This window comes from Triturus cristatus, chromosome 5_2 (genome assembly GCF_964204655.1).
Source record: "Triturus cristatus chromosome 5_2, aTriCri1.1, whole genome shotgun sequence".
NCBI classification, from domain to species: domain Eukaryota; kingdom Metazoa; phylum Chordata; class Amphibia; order Caudata; family Salamandridae; genus Triturus; species Triturus cristatus.
Genome location: NC_140588.1, coordinates 185147483 through 185171500, shown reverse-complemented (window position 1 = coordinate 185171500; position 24018 = coordinate 185147483).

Here is a 24018-nt window from a genome sequence, read left to right as displayed (position 1 = left end):
GACCGAGAGAATCTAGGGACCTTCGCTAAGACACATTTGAGGACTGGAAAGTTCCTAGCAGGGCAGTAGAACTCGATTCTGCTAGACAAGTAACTTGGGACAATCTGATACAAAGCACGAAATGTCAGCACCTGGGTACTGAATATGATTTGTTTCACAAAACAACCAGTCAGTGCAAGGTATGAAGATGCTTAGTGACCCTTGTTCTCCAAGGAAGATTAAAAAAATGTTGTGTTGCAGCATTCTGGACACATGAAGTTTGTGGATGACATAATCCAGCAGTCCAATATATTGAGCCTTGGTGTAAAACAACCCAGCTACAATAAGGGCCTGAATAAGAGTTTTCCTGGATGAAAAAGACAAAAAGGACAGAAACCTTTTCAGTGCTCGGAGGAGCCCAAAACACTTTCCAACCACAGATCAAATCTGCGACTGGAAGGATAACCGATTATCAAACTTAACTCCTAGGTTCTGACCAACCTCTGTTTGAGAAACTGAAAAGGCTGCAATTAATAGGCGTCGGAGTGCCAAAGAAAAGTATTTCTGACTTGTCAGCATTACACATCAGCTGCTCCTGATGCATTAAGGTGAACACAGCAGTCAGGCAAGGTGTGATTGAATCAGGTGCAATATCAACACCCTCATCAAAGGAGAAGAGAATCTGAGTATCATCCACGTATTATGTAAACTTGGCTGAGGGTGGAACACTGAGGAGCCCTAACTGTTAACACCTTATTGCCAGAGGCAAAAGGGGTGAGACCTCCTGATCTCTATTTTCTACAAAGGAGGCAATCCACTTAAGCGCTGACCCCTATACTCCAATCATCTGGAGGTGACCCAAAAAAGAAAAATTTGGTACAATATCAAAGGCAGCTGATAGATCTAACAAAATCAGCACAGCATTGCCCTCTGTGTCCAAGGTGTCCTTGATTTGCTCAGCTACCTCAAGGGGCTGTTTCAGAACTCAAATTCTGCCTGAAGCCTGACTGACTGGGATGTAAAATGGCAATTGTCTCCAGGTAACAGGAATGTTGCCGGTTTACAAATTTCTCCAGGATCTTTGACAGTGCTGAGAACAGGTAGGTAGGCCTATGATTACCTGGAATGTTGGGGTCGGCTGATGGTTTCTTCAAAAGGGGAAGGATTTTAGCCTGTTTCTACTCTATGGGGCCCACCTCCATGGCAAGAGAATCATTAAGTAACTTGTTTACCAATCCAATTAATACCTCTGCACCCATTATTAGCAAATATTGGGGCAGGGGTCCACTGGTGAGTCAGATTTAAGACTCTCTACTAAAGAGACTTCCAAGGAACAGTGTTACAGGAGGGAGTGATCATTCCACTTCCTTGGTCCCTTCCTTAGAAAGTAGAAGGTTGCTAGCTCCCGAAATGGAAGCTGCCAAGCTCAGTTGTATTTGGAGAATCTTATACTACTACCACTCAAAACTGCAGTAGAATAAGCTTGGTATTTCATTTTAGAAAGGCTAAACACTTTAATCACTATTACATATGCGTTTTGTATAAATAAAAAATAATAATTACAATAGACAACACATAATGCACATAAAAATAGTTTTTTTCAAAACTGTTTTTTAATTTAAATAAAAATATATTTTCTCAAACTGTAAATGCAAATGTAGAAAGATACATAAATAAACAAATATTAGAAAACATATATCTATAAATTAAATGGAAAAATATTAAATAATTTTTCAAATTATTAAACACACAACACAACAATAGGTAGTAATTCTATGACAACCAAATAAAAAAATTAAAACCTTTAATATTATTTACCTTAGATTCACCAATTACTAAACATACCAACAGTACACAATCTCATATAAAAAATAAATAAAATGTAGATCAAATTTCTTACATTTTAAAATAGATTTATTTTCAAAAACATTTACTTTAAACTTCCTCTTCACCCACCATCCTGTTACTAACAATAATTAACTAAAAGAATAATTAACAAATATTTTATTTTATAAAATATTTTTTGAAAAAGATATTCTCAGTTAAAAAATATAAAAACGTCTATAAAGAAAATTTTACTAACTAATAAAAAAAATATTAACCATTGTAACATAAAATCATTAAATAACTAATAACACTTCTAACTTACAAAGAAATAGAAAACAATATATCATACAACAATATTTTAACAATGAAATATTAAAAAACAATATCAAAAACAATCCTAAAAAATATATAATTACCTGTGATATTCCTATCGACCATATTCTTTAGATCATGATATTCTTGCCACAATATTCTGGTATGACAATATTAAAAAAATTATATTTTGTCCAGGCACCCTGCTAAATACTCACAAGAGAATACTGGGCATGTGATGATCCATTTACACATGTATAATTGTTTGGAACCAATACATACAGTTTGGCAGCCGTAAATCTCAAACCAGGGGAAGTAGGTGGGCTGTGCAAGGTGTGGTTAGCTTTGTATGTTTGTAAATACAAGCAAACATGGCATTTTGTGAACATTCACAAACTGCTCTCTTACCTTTTTGAACTCTAGTAATGATCAGAGCTCATTTCTACTTACTGACAACTGCCACTGCCACAGTTTGCCGCCGGATTACGCCACTGCCACAGCTTGCCGCAGGATAACTTTCCCAGTGTCACAAGGGGGAGAGACTACACCACCCAGCAGCCACAGCGGCGCGCACGCCGCATACATCATCGAGCGCGCCGGGAGGCGCTCAAAAGGAGGCCAAGGCTCCCGCAGGATGGGAAGCACGCGGGCGGGCCCAAAAAGGCCCGTCCGCGGCTGGACGAGGCTGGGCCGGGCCATCCCCCTAGATTTTCCTGAAAGACTTTATTAAAGTCTAATAAGGGGATACAACATTTTTTGGCATCACAACTATTAGTGATCTCATCATCTTGGGAGAGTGTGATAATGGGAAGGAGGAAATTGCCTCCTAATGTGGGGAGGCCACATAAAAATAATGCACCCATCACTAAATAGCTAAAAACTGCTGTGGGGAGGATTGACAGCGATATTGTCCTAGTTGAGGAACAACTGGCAGCTACAAAAACTGCATTAGATGCCATATTGAAGGAAAGAGTATCAGATGATGGGCGTGATTCTATAGCCCTTGTATGCAATGAGGAAAATAGGGTCGCAGTGGCAAAGACATTTAGCAATAACATAACTGATAAAGACATTGCTCCTAATCAGGCTAACCCCTGCATTTTAACAACTTCACTGGAGAATTCATTGCTATCTAACAATACAGCCTCAGTCCCACCTCCTGCAAAAAAAGTGAAACAATTACCACAGATGAGTTTGAGCTCCAAGGAGAAACAGATAGAAAGGCTAAATCAAAGCCAAAAGCCAAAAAAGGAGGGAAAAATGCCAGGGTACAAAAAGGAGAGAGTAATATAACGGATAATGTACAAAGGTCACAACATTTTGAGACACTATTAAAAAAATTACATGCTAAACAGGATAATATCAAGTGACGATTGATGTCGGAGATAAAGTTAGTTAAAAAAGATGTGACTTTTTTAACAGATCTGGTGTCCGAAATAATATCTTCGAAAAATGTGAATAAGCTTACTATTATTAACAACTCACCAATAAGTCCAAAGGAAGATATTGATGTTCCTATAGTCACTGGTGAAGCTAAGCAAAGAACGACTTCCTCAAGACCACTTTTAAGGGACTGTACACATTTACAATTCCCTCAAGACCAAAGATCTATTAAAGAAGATAATCTAGTACATGCATCAAAAATGCCATTTGCAATTCCTTATTAGCAAAAAATAAGGATTCGCTAATAAGGAATCGCAAAAGTCTATGCATGTAGAAATCGCTTACAAGATAGCGATTTCTAAATATTTCTTAATTGCGAGTCGCAAATTGCGAGTCGCAATTAAGGAATACCTCCCCATTCATTCCTATGGGCCTAGAGGCCTGTAGGAATGAATGGGAGGACGTTCTCAATTTGCGGTTCTCAATTAGAGAATCTCAAATTGAGAATGCAATTTCAAGGGTGCAGGGTGTCAAAACGACACCCTGTTGCACCCCTGAAATTGATCTGTATACAAATGTTGCGCACACACATGTCCAAAGGACATGTGTGTGTGTAACCTACCACTTTGAAAGATTCATAGTAATTTGCGCCCCCTATCAGCGAAATCGCTAATTATTTTGCTTTAATGCATTGCATTTAAGGAATCTCAATTTGCGATTCCTTAAATGCAATCGCAATTTGAGAACTTGCAATTAATTGCGAATTCTCAAATTGCGAGTGCCTTGACCCTTCATGCATCGCAAATGCCCTTTTTGCGGGCGCAAACGGCCGATTTTTGCAAATCGCACCGTTTGCGCTCGCAAAAATGGTTGATGCATGTGCCCCAAAGTCCCTTCCTTAAGATTAGTAGAAACTTACAAGGTGATTAATCCGAGTAGGACTATGCACTCTGGAAACAACATAGAGGAGTCATTACATCTTCTCCCACAGGCGACCCTGTACGTTATTGTTTTGAAAAATGTGGCGAGATTAGCAGATAAAAACTATGAAACATATGAGTCACTAAAAAATCAAGTGATACATTGGATTTCTGTAAAAACTTATTTCGATATTAATGTACTACAACAAAATATAATAATGGTAAGGAGAGTGAAATGGGTGGGTGGTTCTAGGAAACAATGTCAGGGAGACTGTGTAGTGTTGAATTTTCGCAGCAGGGAGTTGGTAGGGATTTTGTTGGAAATATTCTTGAACAACGCCATAGTGACAAATTTCAACAAGAATGTTTATATAACTGCTGTCCCTTTAGGATTTTTCAATAGGCTGTGCTTTAGTAATGCAAATGTTACCAATATGTGTAAATCAAACCCAATTTTCTCCTCTAACAATAAGTATGAACCATTGAGAAGATGCACTGAGATCGATTGACATATGGAAGATGTGGGTAAATTATTTGATAGAACCGTGATGTGTATTTCTACAGTTGACAAGATAGATGGAGATACTTGTGTACAAACTTCTAGGCTCGACGAGAATCACTGACTAATACCAAGGATAACTGTTTGTCTAGTAAACTGATGGAAACCGTATTGAATGCACAAATCCACGATTCTTTACATATGATGTCCTAGAATGTGGCAGGGATCAAAAACACGATTAATAATGAAGACTGGTTAAAAACTATAGAGGGGGTGCAGTAATTTTGCTACAGGAAACAAGGAATACAGAGCCCTTTTTATTAATGGCTATCAGTCTATTTGTACTAATGCTAATCCCTCTAGAATGGGGAGAGCAAAAGGAGGATTAGCCATTACCTCATCTTTAAAATTACATAAAGTTAACACCAAGTCACAGTATTATCAGCTTTTCCACCTGTAATTCGGAGGGGAAACAGACTATAGTTTTAATACATTTTTACAATAACATTTTTGGTAGTACAAGATCCAGGGTTATCAAGGCATTAGAAGAAGATCTGGACCTCTTTATAGAGGGAGTGGGACGGGAGTATATCTCCTATGGTCAGGTGACTTTAACATGCGATATAGCAGCAGGAGAACAATGTGGTTATGGCGAGCGTTTTGGAGATCGGATTCCACACTTTCCACATGACCCTTATGGAGAATCAGTCAAAGCAAGCTTTATTCGGTGCAAAGTATATCACCATAAAAGCATTTTAAAAGAAAAAAACAACCATCACAATTTAAAAAGAAAAGGAGAATGTACAGACAAATTTAAAACAGCAAAAGATCATACTCAATGAATAGATCAAATACAGTACAGGCTTGCATGATATATAATGCAAATAAGCAAAACAGCATATAACTTTTATATACAAAAAGTGCTAAATCATATCCCAATATAGGGTACAGTACGAAATGATCTGAGTACCCTGCATCATATAGGTACAGAAAGTGCATTGTGCTATTATATGTCCCTGTAAATAGTACATAAAGTAACTACATAGTCTATAGCAGATAATTATGAACAATGCAAAATATTATTAGATGCCCCGGTATAATGCACAGGACATAATGGGCAACAGAGCCTACATCATGTAAAAACGTAAAGTGCATTGTGCTATCATGAATCCTAATGAGCAATACATAGAATAACTACATACACTCTTCTGACTCATGATGTAACAGTGCTTCCAAATGTGAGTAAATCATTCTTCTTCCTGTTGCCATTAATATAAGACTTAAAAATTAAAAAATTAAATTGATTTGTTCATTAGATATCATTTCAAAAGAAGATCATTCTGCATCTTTAAACACGGGACACAGCAATTGTATCAAAAGAAAAAATTAGATATAAGTTTAAAATGATTAGCTAAGTTGCTCCATCTAGAAGCATTATTTCACAAAATAGTAAAACAGTGCATTCTAATAATTCCAGTTTAGCAATAAAACATATTCACTTCGCAAAACTTTTTTTTTTTTTTTGTATTTTATGACGCTTATTCCATGCACAGCCTAAGAACTTGGCCACCCCACAAACCAGTGATGGAGTGCCATCTGTTTTTAGAATTCGGAGGGCGGCTAGATGCTTTGTTGTCCCAAGGTTTCTGCAGACTGGTTTTAACCATCTAGCCCTTGCCGGTTTATATGCAGGGCAAGCAAAAAGGAAATGGGCAATGCTTTCCTCCGGGGCAGGGCAGCATGGGCATGATCGTAGAGGGGATTTTGGTGGATTCCATTTAGCTGTGAACGAGTTTAGGGGTAAAGAACCTAATCTAAATTGAATGTACAAGGTTCTATCTCTTGGCACTTGAATAAAGTCCATGGGCCCGATTCACAGAATTAACTTAAGACAAAATCCTAAACTTACTACTTTTGGTATTCACAGAATGCACTTACTGTGGGGATTCCGGCCAGTGGCGGAGATTTAGCCATGGCCAAAATCTCCACCTCCGGGCCGGAAGCTCCGCCTCCGGGCCGGAAGCTCCGCCTCCGGGCCGGAAGCTCCGCCTCCGGGCCGGAATTTCCGGCCCGAGTGCGGACGTAAAGTTAGTAGTCGTAAATCCATTCTGTGAATACCAAAAGTAGTAAGTGCATTCTGTGAATACCAAAAGTAGTAAGTTTAGGATTTTGTCTTAAGTTAATTCTGTGAATCGGGCCCCATGTATGGTTCGAAACAGCTATATTGTTTGTGGGAAAAATACTCCTCAGTTAATTTCCCCAAATGGAGGCTTCTCAGTTCTCGTTCTGCTACCCAGTTCCAGTAAAGCCATTTAAAATCCTCTTTTGGGGGAGGGATCTGGCTTGCCCATGCCCCGGACAGCCCTAGATCAGTTAGCAATTTCTTAAGGTTCGCCAACCATTTGACTTTGTTGCCCATATCTAATAACAATACCTCTGAAAGTGCGGCTGCATACCCAGAAAGCTCCTCTGCCGGAGACGTGCCCAAAAAAACAGGGGACGGGACCTGGCGATATCACTAAAAGAGCACCCACCCATGTCATATAAAATTGGTCTCAGGGGAGTACTAATGGGGATTGAGACTAACTCTCTGTAGAATTTGTGTTCGGACTTAGAAATATCATCTGTATTGTCAAAGCCCCAGAGCTCCGCACCATATAGGGCCGAGCTCACTGCTTTGCTCTCATAAACTGCCAGGGCAGGAGCGGTTTACTTAGTGATAAGCTTTGTGCTTTCCTGATAGCTCCTGCCACACGCTTGTGATTTAGTAACATTTTGTCTAGATGATATCTCCAATTCATCTTATCAGAGAGTCGAACCCCCAAATAGTCAAAGGTTTTGACCCTCTCTAGCTGAGTTCCATCTAAAATAAGGCTAGTTCTAAGGTGTTTACAAGAATTAAAAGCCATAAACTTCGTTTTTGCAGTGTTTATCTTGAGACCACGGGTTGTGCAAAAAAGATGGAATCGGTCTAACAACTTCTGCAGACTAGCTGGAGTTTTGGAAATAAGCAATGTATCATCGGCAAATAGGAGGGTCGCGATTTTTTTGCCAGCCAAGGTGGGTGCGTCGGCAATCTTTCCCCAGAAAGTCAACCACCCCATTCACATACAATGAGAATAGGGTGGGAGCCATGACGCACCCTTGGCGGACCCCCCTACTGACGATGATCCTATCAGTAACTTGGCCCTGGGCGCCCCATCTTACACGAGCATAATTGTCCTCGTGTAAGGAGATCAATAGGTTCAAAACTTGTGACGGGGTGCCCATTTCTGCCAAAACTGACCACAAATTCCCCCTGGGTACCAGATCGAACGCGGTCTTAAGGTCGATGAAGGCAAGGTATAAGCTGCCCCTACCAATCACTACCACTTTCCAGTAGAGGAGGAGCAGCCGAAACACCTGGTCAATTGTCCCGGTATTCCTTCTGAACCCCGCTTGATATTGGGAGATGATGTTACCATCATCTATCCAGTCCTGAATCCTGTGTAGGAGAACCCTGCCAACCACCTTTTGGATGGCATCTATCAGGCTAATGGGCCTGTAATTGGCAGGGTCCTCCCTCTCCCCTTTTTTATATATAGGAACTACTTCAGCTCCTTTCCAGGAGTCTGGGACCGGTGCGCCCTTTGCAATTGAGTTAAGCAAGAGCAAGATGTAATTAGCCCATCGAACTGGATCTAGTCGCAGTAAATCCCCCGGAATGCCATCCGGTCCTGCTGCTTTGGCAGGAACGATGCAATTAATTGCATCTACAATTTCTGAGGTATTAAAAGATATGGCATCATTGACAGAGTGTGAATGGTATGCGCTCTCTGGAATCTGCTGGTTATCCGAGGGGTCCTGACATGAGTATAGTCTAGAGAAGTGGGCATGCCATTCTAAACTAGTAATATGATTGGGTATTGGGACAGTGCCTTTAGAGTCAGCAGCTTTAATCAGATTCCAAAAAGTTGTGGAGTCCCTTGGGTTGCAAGCATCTTTAAGTGCCTGCCAGTGTGATTCCTCCCAATCGCGTTTTGCTTTTTTAATGGTGGCATTATATTCTTTCCTGGCTTCTCTAATTTTGGAAAGAGTTTTCCTTTTTAGGGCGACGGATAAAGCTTTCCACTTTAGTCAACAGTCCTTAGTGAACCAGGGATTGAGTCCCTATTTGTTGTTATATTTGCGATTGGAAGGTTGCCCAGACTGAAAGTGCAAGCTCATCTGACTGATGGTTGCATCGTAAATAAGAGTTGCCTTAGATGTTGATAATGGGTCTTTTGCAACTGCCTCCAGTTCCTTGGTTCTGATCGTCAAAATTTCAGAGATAGAATGAATTTTAAAATCTTGCCCTACAACCTTCGTCCACTTCAAGAACCTACCGGAGTTAGAGGGGACAACATCTTTGGTGACTAGAATAGGATCAGTACTTAGGGCTTGCTCGGGCCGTAACCAAGAATTCTGCAAGCAGCAGGACAGAAAGTTATGGTCACTATCCACTGTGGGACCAATTACCATGTCAATAGATGCAGTCCAAAGGCGGATGTCCACTAGGATATAATCAATACGTGAAGTGGATCCTACTCTGTTGTAAGTATGAGCTCCTAGAGGGTCAGATAGAACTCTGCCATTCAGTGCCCTCAAGCCAAATTCTAAAATAATTGCATTGATTTGAATAGCCACCTGGGTCCACTTCTTAATGGGTACTAGGTCTGGGTACTAGGTCTAAGGGAGGTATTCCCCATTGGAGATCTTCGTCTACTGTCCCCAAGAGATCATCCGAACCTAGAGGTTCGAAAGTACAATTGAGATCTCCTGCTACCATAATTTTCGCAAGTGCGTGGCAGCTGCTTAATTTTTCCACAAGGAGTGAGAGAGTAGGCGAAATTTTGCCACCAGTCATCCCTCTTACGTAGACATTAAAAAGTTCGAGGGTTTCCCCTCCCTTTGGCCCTTTTATAGTAAGCCACAAAATGTCTTGGGATGGAACTATATTTTGTTTTACTGTCCACCCTAGATCAATACTGACCCACACAATCAGCCCGCCAGATGGGCGCCCCTTACCAGCATGAACCGCTGGAATAAAAAAGGTGGTGTAACCTGACTTATGGAGTGGAGTCAGACTCCAGGTTTCCTGGAAGATACAAAGATGGTGATCGTCAACTAAACTGCTCCAGTGGGGCAGTGATAATTTGTTCTTAATCCCTGCGAAGTTCCAAGAGAGTATCTTAAGGGGGGTATTACACTTCTCAGATTCCATGGCCACCGCGTCAATAGCTATATCCATTATAGATGTCATAGAATTGGTTTTTGGTTGGTCATAGCCTAAGATTTCTGACCTACCTGAACTGTATTTAAGGAAACCGAGGAAATAACACGTGGGGTCAGTCCCCCTGGTGATGTGAAGTCCAAGGATGAGTTCTTTGGAAGATGAGAATTAAAAATGGGCCCTTCACATCCCCTTCTGCCTAAGTCAGCAGTAGGTGCTGTACTATGGTTTCGAGAACTAGCCATGTGCGGTGTCCGATACAAAAGGAAATGAGAGGGACTGGGCGAGAAAGCTTTGTTCTGATGAAAATGTATATTCTGCCTTGCAAACTGAACAGGGGTATTAGGCAGTCAGTCAATTTGAGTCAATGGTGAGGGAAGGTCACACACTAAAAATTCTTGTCGGGAAACAACTCTTTTCTCAACTATAGGTGGGCAACGCCTGATCTGTATTGAGGACGACTCTGGGGAAGACGTACGATACTCTAGCGCAATCAAATTATCCGCCAGATCTACGTTTGACAGAGTTAGTTCGATGTTGTCAAACACCCCATTTGCAGCTGGACACCTGCTTGCTCTTAATATATCCTCCCGTATGATGGAGCGGCAACCTCTAACATGTCTTAGCCAGTGGATAGACTTATTCACTAACGAATCTTTACTCTCGACACAATGGGTGGAATTAAGTTTGGGGACATTAACCATAAAGACAGACAGTATGCATTGCTTTTGATTGGTCCCTATGGTTAAGAAAGGGTAAGGAAGTCGTTGGAACCCGTGATTTTGGATACGTTTGGGAGTCAGGTAATGATATAGTACTCCTGAGCATAGAATGTTTGTTGGCTTGAGAATAATTCTCAGAGGGATTGTTAATACAGGAAACTTGGGGTATCTTATAAACATTACGTTTGTTTTTGTGCATGCAATGAGGCGCGTTAACCTGTGCCATTCCTAGCCCTTCACTCTCTTTACCAGTACTCGATATTATACTAGGGGGGCACTGTGAGGTGGTAGGATCCTGATTTGGAAGACAAACCGGTGGGAAAGACATAACTAAGGAGTTAAGTCCTATAATCATATTTTTTAGAGATTCTACTTCAGCCTTAAGGGAATGGACAATTTTAATCAGGTTATTATCAGGACATTTGCAGGAACAGTTCTCATTCAGATGGGTTTGAGGAGACAAAGTGGGAGCCGTAATTTCCACCGGAGTATAGTGGAAAGATCTGCTAGGATTTCAAACCTGTTTGAACAGGGTATTTGAATGCCTGATTGGCTCGTGTTTGGACTTAAAGGATCAGCCTGTAGATCCGGGGCAGTAACTACAAGTTGTTTGTGCCCCAAAGACTTAGCTGATTGCTCGTCAGAGTTACATGAAGATTTTTAAAACAACGATAGTATAATAGTTGTCGGGCCAGTTTTTATATTGGCTACTATTGAAAAGGGAACGGAGGGTTTATCAGTCAAGAGATCGTCACATTCCCTCACAAGAGTGTCTATCCGATCCATAACACAGTTGTCAGCATCATTTTTAGGGGTCTTTCTGGCCTTTTTCGTCTTCCCCACAGAGATATTAGAGCCAATTCCACCCCAGCCCCCTCCATGATTTTCCGCTTCCCCATTATGACACCAAAGATATGCGGCGGGCGAAGGATACAAGAACAAGATGACAATACAGTTTGATTAATGTTCCTTAAGCCCCTTAGAAATTCAAAGGAGCTTTCATTTGTCTCTCAATGTTTTTAACAAGGCGATCTTATAATAGCAATACCTCTAATATGTCTGCAACTTACTGGCATGCGAAAGTGAGAGAGTGGGCACAGCGCAGCCACCTCCAGACAGTGACGGGCATGGACTGGCCCGCTCTTGGCCCGGGCATTGCCCGGGCGCGGCCCGCGCGCTTCACGCGCCGCGGATGTCAGGAGCGTGTTTTGAGCGCAAGGTTGTTGTTGGCTCCTCCATCCAGGGAGTGAAGGTCTCTGGGACTTGGAGTCCCTGCAACGATGCTGGCAAGGCAAAGCAATGGCGCGTCCCGCGCCGTGGATGTCAGGAGCGTGTTTTGAGCGCAAGGTTGTTGTTGGCTCCTCCCTCCAGGGAGTGAAGGTCTCTGGGACTTGGAGTCCCTGCAACGATGCTGGCAAGGCAAAGCAAAGGCGCGTCCCGCGCCGCGGATGTTAGGAGTGCGTTTTGAGCGCGAGGTTGTTGTTGGCTCCTCCCTCCAGGGAGTGAAGGTCTCTGGGACTTGGAGTCCCTGCAACGATGCTGGCCAGGCAAAGCAATGGCGCGTCCCGCGCCGTGAATGTCAGGAGCGTGTTTTGAGTGCGAGGTTGTTGTTGGCTCCTCCCTCCAGGGAGTGAAGGTCTCTGGGACTTGGAGTCCCTGCAACGATGCGGCAAGGCAAAGCAAAGGCGCGTTATGGAGAATCAATTAATAACATTATTCATAAGTATAATTTAGCACTTATGGAACCAGACAACGTAGATGGTGAAATAGTCATACATACCTATGTAGGGGTGAGGTCATCCTCGAATACTGACATTTTATAATATCAGCTAAGTGTAAGGTTTTGGTGGAATTTTTTGTTTGTTTGTATAAACATGCTTAGTGACCATCATACCCTAACTCTGTCACTGATTCTTAGTTTGATTCAACAAGTCAGGGGTAAGGCAGCAGACTCGGATATAAGGACTCAAGGAAACAATGGAGTCTCCATTAAATGGGCAGGTGTAAACCCAACAACCTTTATGGATAACCTAAAAGGGAAAAAACAGAAGGACATTAATGTTTGTATGAACATTACCTCCATAAACTTGGCTATTATAAATGCCTTTAGCAATATTATAACCGAAATAGCGGGAGACTTAACACGTAAAAAGAGGAAAACTGTCTGTGATCAAAACCCTAGATGGTTTAACCAAGAATGTTCAAGGTTAAACAGGGAATTAAAAACCACACCTTAAAGTAAAACCAAGGGATAGTGTTAAAATTAGAACTCTGAGAAAGAATATAAAAAAAAATTGAATCATAAGAAAAGTGAAATTCGTAAGGATGCTTGGGATAGTTTAGTACAGGCCGCAGAGACAAGGGATGCAACTTTATTCTGGAAGACAATTGAACACCCTTTTTTTAAAGAAAATACCACAGTGAAAATTGTAAGCACTGTATCCCTGGAAGATTGGAATTCACATTTTGAGGGTATTTTTAATCCAGAAGCTATTAAAATTACCACACTTAATAATTGTAACTTTATACTCGTTGACCCCGTAAAGTCGCCACCAATTGCGCCAGATGAAATTAAATGCACCCTTCAAAAATACGCTGATGGGAAGGCCCCAGGTCCGTATGGGGTACCTATTGACGTTTTTAAATGTAATACTGATTTTTGGATCCCTATATTATTAAATGTTTTCACTGCTGCTTTAAGGAGGGGTGCTGCCTGCGTTCTGGGTGGAAAGTATCATTGCGCCCATCTTTAAAAAACGGTATAGAGGGAAGGCTAACTGCTACCGTCCCATATCCCTTCTCCATTCTACCTCCAAACTGATGGGCAGAATCATGTTGGGGAGATTGGAACACTGGGCTAATGAGAATAACATTCTCTCAGAAGCCCAGTATGGTTTCAGAAGGGGTATTGGAATGGTGGAACAGTGTTTAAACCTGTAATTGCTAATATGGAAATATACCCTAGCTAAGGAAGGGGTCTTACATCTTTGTTTCATAGATCTCACCAGTGCGTTTGATCTCGTTAATCATGTCAAACTATGGCAAACCCTGAGAGAGCTAGGAGCACCAACTGATATTATTGTATATCTATCCCAGATTTACTCTCTTCTAACCTCTAGAGTATGCTTTGGTATGGTGAGCGAATGTACCCAGGACTTTAGGGTTACACGAGGAATACGCCAAGGATGAGTATTGACGCCCCTCCTTTTTTCTTTATATATTAACAACGTTGACCCTTTTTTACAACAGCAAAATGTAGATGCCCCAAAAGTCGGAACACGCCCCACCCCAGTACTTCTCTATGCAAACAACACCGTCCTACTGTCTAGGACAGCAAATGGATTACAATGCCTAATAGAAAAATGTCCGAAAAAGACCTTCAGCTAAATCTGACCAAAACATTTGTTATGACATGCGGGTGCAATAGACTGAAGCATAGACAACATCATGTGGGTGGAGTAGCTATTAGTAGAGTCCCAACTTTTTCATATTTGGGTCTACTTTTTAATAGCAAAGGTACCTGGAACTCACACATTGGACCCGATTCACAGAACTAACTTGAGACAAAATCCTAAATTTACTACCATTTTGGTATTCACAGAAGGCACTTACTCATTTTGGTATTCACAGAAGGCACTTACTCATCAATGAGTAAGTGCCTTCTGTGAATACCAAAATGAGTAAGTGCCTTCTGTGAATACCAAAATGAGTAAATGGTAGTAAGTTTAGGATTTTGTCTAAAGTTAGGCCCCCATTAGGATGGCGATCAGCCCGCCAAATGGCCACGCATCACCCCCGCCATATTAGAATGGCGAGGGGCACCGCGGCGGTCATAAAGACCGTCTGCCGCATCTCCGCTGGTCAGATTCCCGACCGGGCAGAAAAGGCCCTTGATATGGTGGCGGTGCCTTGCAGGCATCGCCATCCATATTATTATGTGTCATTTACAATGCCTTTCCACGGCGGAGACTCCGCCATTGAAAGGCATACGGATTTTGCTTCGGGGGCCTGTTGCGGGCCCCCAAGGGGGTGGGGGGCTGCACTTGGGGGGTACCTATGGTACCCCCAACATTGGCATGGACAAGGTGGCAGGCACCGCGCGGTTCTTGTCACGTTGTGCATGCCAATGCACAACATGCGTTATTGACATTGCGGCAGGTGCTGCTTACAGCACCGCCTGCCGCAATGTTAAGAATTCAGGATGCAACCGCCAGGGTGGCAGTCGCATCCTGATCACCATGGCGGGACCGCTGCACCTCTTGCGGGCGGTCCCGTTTGCGGTTGCGGTGGCGAGCGGACAAAGTCCGCCCGCTATCATAATGGACCTCTTAGTTCTGTGAATTGGGCCCATTAAATCTTGTAATATGAAATTTCTGAGAAGTACTGAGGGTATTTTTAGATTCTCCGCCAAAATGGGAAATAAACCTGTAAAGGAAATTCTTACTTTGTACAGAACTAAGTGTGTTACGCACGCTTGTTACGGGGCACCTATATGGGGGAGAGCAAACACTGCCTCCTTACACATTCAAGAAAATACATTTTTAAAGAGAGTGTTGGCAGTTCCAAGTTCCACAGCTAATTATATAATACACAAAGAACTGGCTGTACTGTATATTAGCAATCTTATACAGATAGTGGGACTTACTTTTTGGCGGGGGTTATGGGCGAAAAAAGACACCAAACTTACAAAGGATCTAATTATGGATTGCTTAGCCCTTGACTATAGTAGAAGAATCCCCTGGTTAGAGCATATCCATAATCTTTTAATAAGTTTTAAGATAGACCTGGATAAAATGAATCATATGCATATCCAGGAATATAATAAAAGCGATCTGAAGCTAAGATATATTTCCGTTAGGGAATGCGATAGAGTGGATGAAGCAAAACGGAAAAAAGTGTTAATACCTATTGTGAATTCCCTCCTGGGATGAGGATCCCAAAATATCTAATTCTGGTAAAAAACATTCAACATAGATTTTATTTATCCAGGCTCAGATTTGGTACTTTACAATATATAATAGCTTTCTTAAATATGCAAAAGTGGTCTAATAATCTCCCGCACTGTCCGTGTGTTGGAAAGACCCCCCAGTCCACGTTGCATTTTATACTTTTTTGTAGTTTTTATAGGGATATCCGAAACTTGATTTTAAAACCACTTTTTTGAACCAATACGCTTTTTCATTATAAATAAGCTTTTAACTTTTTATGTAGCTTTGTTAACATAAAAACTATTAATTCTGTTACTCATTTTATACAACGTGCAATCAGGAAAAGAAAGGCTTTGTCATATCTGGATGCATTATTATATGAAAAATCGGATGACTGTTCTTAGCACTGTCTCTTTTATGCTATTCAGATGTGTTAACATGTTATTTAGACAAAATTGATACTTTCTTTCAAGTAGTTATATGAGATATTGCAATATGCACTTTATTTCTATGTAAACACTGCACTTTATTTGATATAGGACAATATTTGCACATTAGGTATTTTATGATGTAGGTGTGTTTTAACATCGTATGTTGTAGATGATGTATAGAATGACATGTAATATGGGCGCATTTTAAGCTTGCATGAAATTGTAAAGTACAATTGTATTTTTGTTTAGTATGCTTTTATGGATGTACTTTTTACACCGAATAAAGCTTTTTTGACTTGACTTGATCAGAGATATGTTTCTGTCAAGTAAAGGAGTAAATTCATTTTTAACGTGGGAATGGAAACAGAACAAAGAAAATCATTTATGTATTGGAAAAAACCTTTTTGCCTCCGAGAAAAAAAGAATAGTGTATGGAATTGTACAGCAACATCTGATTTTCTGATTTTATCAATGGATATTGGGAATATGGCTATGCCTGACCAAGTCACTTTCAGGAGTATGCCTAAAAACCCACAGAAATTACGCACACACACATGTACATATGCATGCACACACACCCACACACACAGATACACACATAAGCATCCTAGATGTTCAATGCTTAACCCTTTCCACAACAACTCTGGCATCCTGCAAGGTTCTCTTCAATGTACACCTCAACCTACTAATAAAACTCACGAAACATCTCAATCTGACCAGCTACAATTATGAAGGTGACACCCAGATAATCCTTAAACTTGAATGCTAAGCACACTTAGACTCCTCGGACCTAGAATCATTTCTACCAATCAGGAGACCAATAGTTGCTGTTGATTAACTCATAAAAACCTAGATCTTCAGCTGCTGCACTTTGGGTAACTTCTACTAATACTACTACCTGGACTTGCACCACTTTCAACGTCATCAGCAGAAGTAAGGAAACTGAAATGTGAAGGGTGGCATTGGAGAACTGGCATCCTGATTTAGCTTTAGTTCTGACTCTCAGATGTAAATGTGGAACATGTATCCTCCAGGAGAGGCCTCTGAACCTTAACAATTAATTAGAGTTCATTTATATGGGAACAGATCACACTGATATTCACTGAATGCATTATCCAGATTCAAGGGATGTTTATCTTCTTCCTACGTAAAGGATTTCAGGGAGGATTTGAATTATGGATGCATTATTATCGTAGAGGTGTTATTCTTTCTGTACACAGTATCTTGTTTATGACTTGAACTTCTTTCTATTTGTTGATTAATTGACAAGTGTTTCGCTCTATGAGTTTGGTGTTCTCTGGAATTTTGGCAAGGCTTGATTTGGAAAATAACTTCAAGCGCAACATACAGGTGGGGTCATGTTTTAGTAAATAATGTTGTCATGATATTTGCCGGTCTGCTCAAGTGAATATAATTACTGCAGTCCAAGCATTTCTTTGTGAAGTTGTAAATGACAGAGTGATCATGGACTCTGACTTATCCCTATTTCCTAAGTAACTCATGCCTATCAGACATAACTTCTTCAACATGTGAATCTTCTTCTCAAATTTGTTCGCAGTGTTCAGGCACCCATCTTCCTGGTACTGCTGTGCCTGACCTATTAGAACATATGATATTATTATTATGGCATCCCATTCTGCTTGTTATAAAAATACAGACAGTTCAGAAAGAGTAGCAAGATAATTCTAGACTTCGGCCACCAAACAATATCTCTTCAGTGCTTCAATCTCTTTCCTGGTTCCCCTAGGCCAGACATAGCTCCATTTAGACCCTGATTTGTGTGATATTGTGGATATCTTGCAAGAGCCACTGTGCCATTTACAACACCAGACCATCCTTCATTCAAGCAAAACTTCAACCATTCATGCAAAATGGATTGAATGCTCCTGATCTGCACCCATACTTTCCACACTCTCATTGAAGGAAACATGCATTTATAATACAGCTTCCTCTGTTCAAACAGTCAAACTCTAGAACTCACTACTCAATAAAGATAAGGAGTGAAAACAAACAAAATGGTTCCGTGGGACTCTTTCCTTATTCAGTCAATACAACTCTCTTTATCTTGATACAGAAAGCATATTACTCAATGTATTCTCCAGAATAGGTATAGATTAGTATATATGAATACACTCAGTGCAGACAGTGCAGTGATCAAAGCTGCAGTGATGTGCAATATTTACAAAGTTGCATTGACAAACAGCAGTTCAAAATGGATTAACGTATTCCTGTCTTCAATTTGATTGGATATCAAACAATCCCTTTTAAATTTGTTGGCATCTTGAGCCTACATGCAATTTACACCGGTCTCTTCGGGACGAAATCATGCCGTCTGGCACAACACCTACCAGTGTAGAATGCTCAGAGAGGCTAATTTACTATGTGCATCAGACATACCTGCCCAAATGAAACATTACTTAATAAGCCAAGACCTACCTCCAAGCTACGTACATTGCTCATGTGTTTGGTTGGTCAATGGTAGTTGGCCTCTGGATTCCAACTAAAGAGAACAGACACATCATATTAAAGACTCTGAAATATGGGTACTTCTGCTTACATTCCATATTCAAAATGCTAAACCATATGGGAGATCAATGCACAACTATCTAAACACCTTAATATTGTGGTAATTCCTCCAGGGCCATGCAAATGTAACGCTATTGTCTGTAAACCCTCGCAATATCACTTAATCCTGAATAAAGTAATTGTGGACAGTCCCCTCCAATAATGTGAACAAAGGTAGTGAATCCATCAGTATTCTAACACCATTAAGTGTTCCGCTATGCTCCATGTATCAAAATAATCTCCAACTAGAAAATCACACGAGGGACCTCAAATGGTTGCCTTCTCACCTTACCGTTGTATAGACAATAGATGTCTATCACAATCCGACAAGCCGTCAAGTGCTGCATGGTATATTCAGTATGTCTGCATCTGAAAGCTGGAAGACAAACAGGGTGCGCTGGCATATATTCATGCTCTTATCTCCCATGGTCCTCATTAAACACTGGACCACAAACCGCAGCAGACATCTTTGGTGTGCCAACTACCCGATTACCTTCATTATTACCTTCATGGCACAGATCCTCATCCATATTGACTAATAATCATGTATATAATATTTATTGATTTATTTATTCACTTATAAAGCGCCTGGTTACACCTAGCGGTGTGTCCCCGCGCTGAGACATCAAGAGGAGGACCTGATAGAAAAAAATTAAAAAAATTAAAAACGTGCGCCAATCAGAGATCTTTTTTATGAAATAGCCATGTCTTGAGAGTTCTACGAAAAGTATTTTCGCTAGATTCTATTCTCATGGTCATTGGCAGAGTATTCCACAATTTGGCTGCCAGGTACCTAAAGGAGCGGGCTCCCATTCTGGCTCTAAATATTCTGGGGACAGTCAATAAGGCCATATCCCTGGATCGTAGATTACGTCCAGGGGTATAGCTTGTCAATAGTGATTGAAGATAAAGAGGGCTTTTGTAGGTGAGTATGCGGTGACAATAGCACATGGCCTTAAATAGAATTCTCTTTTCTATTTGCAGCCAGTGAAGGGAAGCCAAAGCCCTTTTCGTATTCGTTCTCCTGGGTAGGCTGAGGACTAGGCGGGCAGCTGCATTTTGCACCCTTTGTAATTTCATTAGTCCTCTTTTAGATGCACCTAGATACAGTAGGTTGCCATAGTCTAGTTGAGATGTAATTATTGCATGGACTATGGTTCTCCTGGCTTTTAATGGGAGCAAATCTATAACCTTCCTCAGGGTTTTCATTGCTCCATAACATTTTCCCGCAACCTTACGTATCTGGCTGTCAAAAGACAGTTTGGAATCAACCCAGATCCCCAGATTCTTTACTTCTGTTTTAGGGAGGGGGACTTGTCCTAGTGTTTCCGGCCACCATGCAGATGACCAAATGGAAGGTGATTTTCCTACTGCCAATACCTCTGTCTTATTCCCATTAAGTTTGAGGCAGTGGTCAGTCATACAGCCTGCCACTTCTTCAAGGCATTTTGTAAAGCGGATGGCAGCCTGTTCTCTATTTTGGGATAGCATAACGATTAGTTGGGTATCATCAGCATAGGATACAATTAATATCTCATGCTTTTGCACACACTCTGCAAGTGGTCCCACATACATGTTAAACAGGGTAGGGCTTAGAATAGATCCCTGAGCGACTCCCTGCATTAATGGATGACTGTCTGATATATGTGAGAGTTGGGCTACTTGAAAGCTCCGTTGGGATAGGAAAGAAGTCAGCCATTTGAGGGCATTGCTCCTGATGCCACAAGCCTCTAGTCTCTGTAGTAACAGGGGATGAGAAACAGTGTCGAAAGCTGCGCTGAGATCCAGTAGAATCAGCGCAGCTGTCTTCCCTTCATCCGCATATTTTCTTACGGTCTCAGTTGCCATTAGTAAGGCTGATTCAGTGGAGTGCGCCTTTCTAAAACCTGATTGAGAAGGATGAAAAAGATCGTTAGCGTTGATGTGCTCCACTAGTTGTTTATTGGTAATTTTTTCCGCAATTTTTGCCATCAAAGGTAGTAGTGAGATGGGACGTAGGTTCTCTAGTACAGTGAAATCAAGTGAGGGTTTCTTCAGAGGTTTGACGATGGCCTGTTTCCAACTTAAAGGAACTGTCCCAGTCCTAAAAGAACGTTGGATTAGTCCGGAGATGTACGGCAGGATCATGTTAATCCCTACCATAACTCTTTCAGGTCGTGCTGGATCGCGGGGTGATCCAGATTTTATTCCATTAATAGTGGCTATAAGTTCTTCCCTTTCCTGTATTTTAAATTCATTGAGTATCACTCCAGCAAACTCCCCCTGATTGCCCGTAGACTGATTACAGCCCAATTGAGCCGCAGTCGGAAAAGACAAGTAAATCTTCGTGACTTTGTTTGCAAAGAAATCCGCCATTTCATTGCAGATCTCTTTGGAGGAGGTGGTAACTCTTTCCTCACCAGGGTTTTTGAGGAATTTTAGGATAGTAAACAGTTCTTTGTGAGAGTTTTCTGCACTATCAATTTTGTCCGAGTAGAAGACACGTTTAGTTTTCTTTATCAACAAGTGGTAAGCTTTTAAGTCCCTATTGTATTCTTCTTTTAATTTAGTACAATAGGTTTTCCTCCAAGTTCGTTCTGCCTTTTTACATCTTTTTTTGCCATACGTAATTCCTCATTGAACCAAGGTGCTGTCGCTTTCTCTCTCTGAGGGATTCTAGTACTCCAAGGTGCAGCTTTGTCTAAGGCCTTGGTGATCCAGAGCTCAATCTGCTCATTTGCTACGTCGATGTTATTATCTAGCATAGGTTTCTGCTCCCCCAATGCTTGGGCGAAGGATGAGGGGTTAAAGTTATTCCACTTTCTAGTGGTAATGACCTCCTTGGAAAAAGGCGCCCTCCTTCTATGTGATGGCACTGTGAACGGGACTAAAAAATGATCTGACCATGGGACTGGCCAGGGATCTCCTATTTCAACCTCCTCGAAGTTGGTGAAAATAGGATCTAATATGTGGCCTCCTTGGTGCGTTTGCGTTTCTACTCTCTGTGTTAGATTAAGTGTGAGCATATCTTTACAAATAGCCCCTACTTCCTGGTTATCAGTATCGTCAAAGTGTATATTTAGGTCTCCTAGTATCAACAATTTGTTGTGTCTCAGAGCAGGGTGTACTATCTTATACTCCAAACTGGCCACAAACTGAGCTATCTGGCCCGGAGGGCGATATATAAGAAAACCGGTCATAGTATTGCCCGTAGACAGGGTAAAGAAGAAAGCCTCGCATTTTTCTAAACCTGCTTGTTTAATCTCGCATGACATATTATCTTTGTAGATAATGGTGATCCCCCCGCCTCTCTGGCCCTCTCTATCCTGCCTTACTATGTGGTAGTGCTTCGGGACTGCGTCTTTTATATCGGGTACTGAGTGTTCGTTGAGCCATGTTTCTGTCAGAAATAGGGCATCAATACGTTTTTCGATAAGAAGATCACATATCTCAAGCTTGTGTTTGGCCAAGGACCTACAATTTAAAAGAGCTAGTTGAGTTTTAGATTCCTTAAGAGTAGGTACCCTATGTGAAAGTCTAGCTTTACAGTGTGTACATGCGGGTTCCATGTTATCCACGTTCGTGCTATGCCTGAAAACAGTGCTGACAGCTGTTCGTAGACCAAGTAATTCCTTTTTAGTGTAGTGCTTCTTTGTATCCGGCCTTATACTTTCATGGTCCCTAGCCCTAGGTCCCGGTCGGGCGCGGACGGGCGCAGACAGTTCCCAAGATCACATGGAATTCAGGAAGGTGGTAAAGAACTTGCTGCTCTAAAAGAGATGAATTATTTATCGTTAGCACCGCAAACCGATCTGGTACTCACTGCTGAATAAAGATAAGGAACATTCAAGGTCACCTGGAATTCATGAAGGTGGTAAAGATCTGGCTGCTGTAAAAAAGAAGAATGAATCACATACAAAAAGATGGTATGTATTATTAAAATAAGTGTACATATTTATCGCTACACTTCACACATAGTTCACTGCAACAAAATAGAAACACTACACAGATCCTAACGCACTAAAACCAAACTCTTCTCACATAGGCCACATTATAAATTCACATTCTATCAACCATGAGCAGTGAATGGAGTACCCTGAAACCTGTTCAACAAGGAGCAATTCAGGGCAAAACCATACAGTGTAATACAGTACAACACGCTATAACGAAACTTGAGATGGCCTCCTGCAAAGTGCATGGAGGGGACCCCCACTCCATGGCCCACAACCTAGTACCCTTGCTGAGGAGCCCCCTGAAGCTCGGGCCACCTGCACCACGGGGGCTGCAGGGGCTTATGTTACACCACTGCCTTTTGTGCAGTCTGATCTTCCTTTGACTCTCAGGATTTGTATTGAGTGTGCTCGTCTCTGTGGCTCCCATTTGGTTCTGAGTACAACCACATGGCAGGCATTGTGAACACACTAACTGTATGGGTAACAGCACATGGCCTGGAAACCAGCCGACCTCCATGCTGCTTCATATAAAGGTAACTGGCTCTGTTGCGGGCCCTGTGCTTTCAATGACACTGTGTGATGTAGATCAACTGCTCGGGCTCATTGGCTCACAGAGCTCTCATAGATAGGTACTGGCTATGACGTCAGCCTCCCCCAGCTCTCTAACAAATTTTTAATGCTCCCATACTTCTAATAAGCACAAACTGTGAATTTGTGGCACGCAGAGCACAGATCAACAGTCCATCACTCATGCAGTTTGTTCCTTCCCTTTCACTCTATGGGTATGGAGTTGTGCAGAACCAGGCAGCACTGCACAATGTAGGACTCTGGAACTGTCGGGACAAAACCAGGTGGACTATGCCCAAATACCCACCACATATGATTTCATTTTAAATTCCTTTACATTGGTCAGGTATTCAAAAAAAAACTAGAGAAAGACAGACTAACGTTCTAACCTTTCTAATATAATAATGTAGTTGAAGATATATGACTAGTTTTGCTGCTCCATGACAGGAGCATGAAACTGAAGTGCACTGCAATATTTCAGAACTAACAGGCACATATTACGCTAGTAAGACAGGATGATGGGAATGCCATAACGGTGGAAGAACATGCCACAATACCGAATGAACGTTCTTGTGCTAGAATTATGAACAGTAAGGATAGCATGTGGCATTATGTGCCAGTATCAACTGACTTAATTTTGATGTATGTTGAGCTTTATAAGATTTATGCTTTTAGATAACTCTTATTTCATTCTTTAGGAAG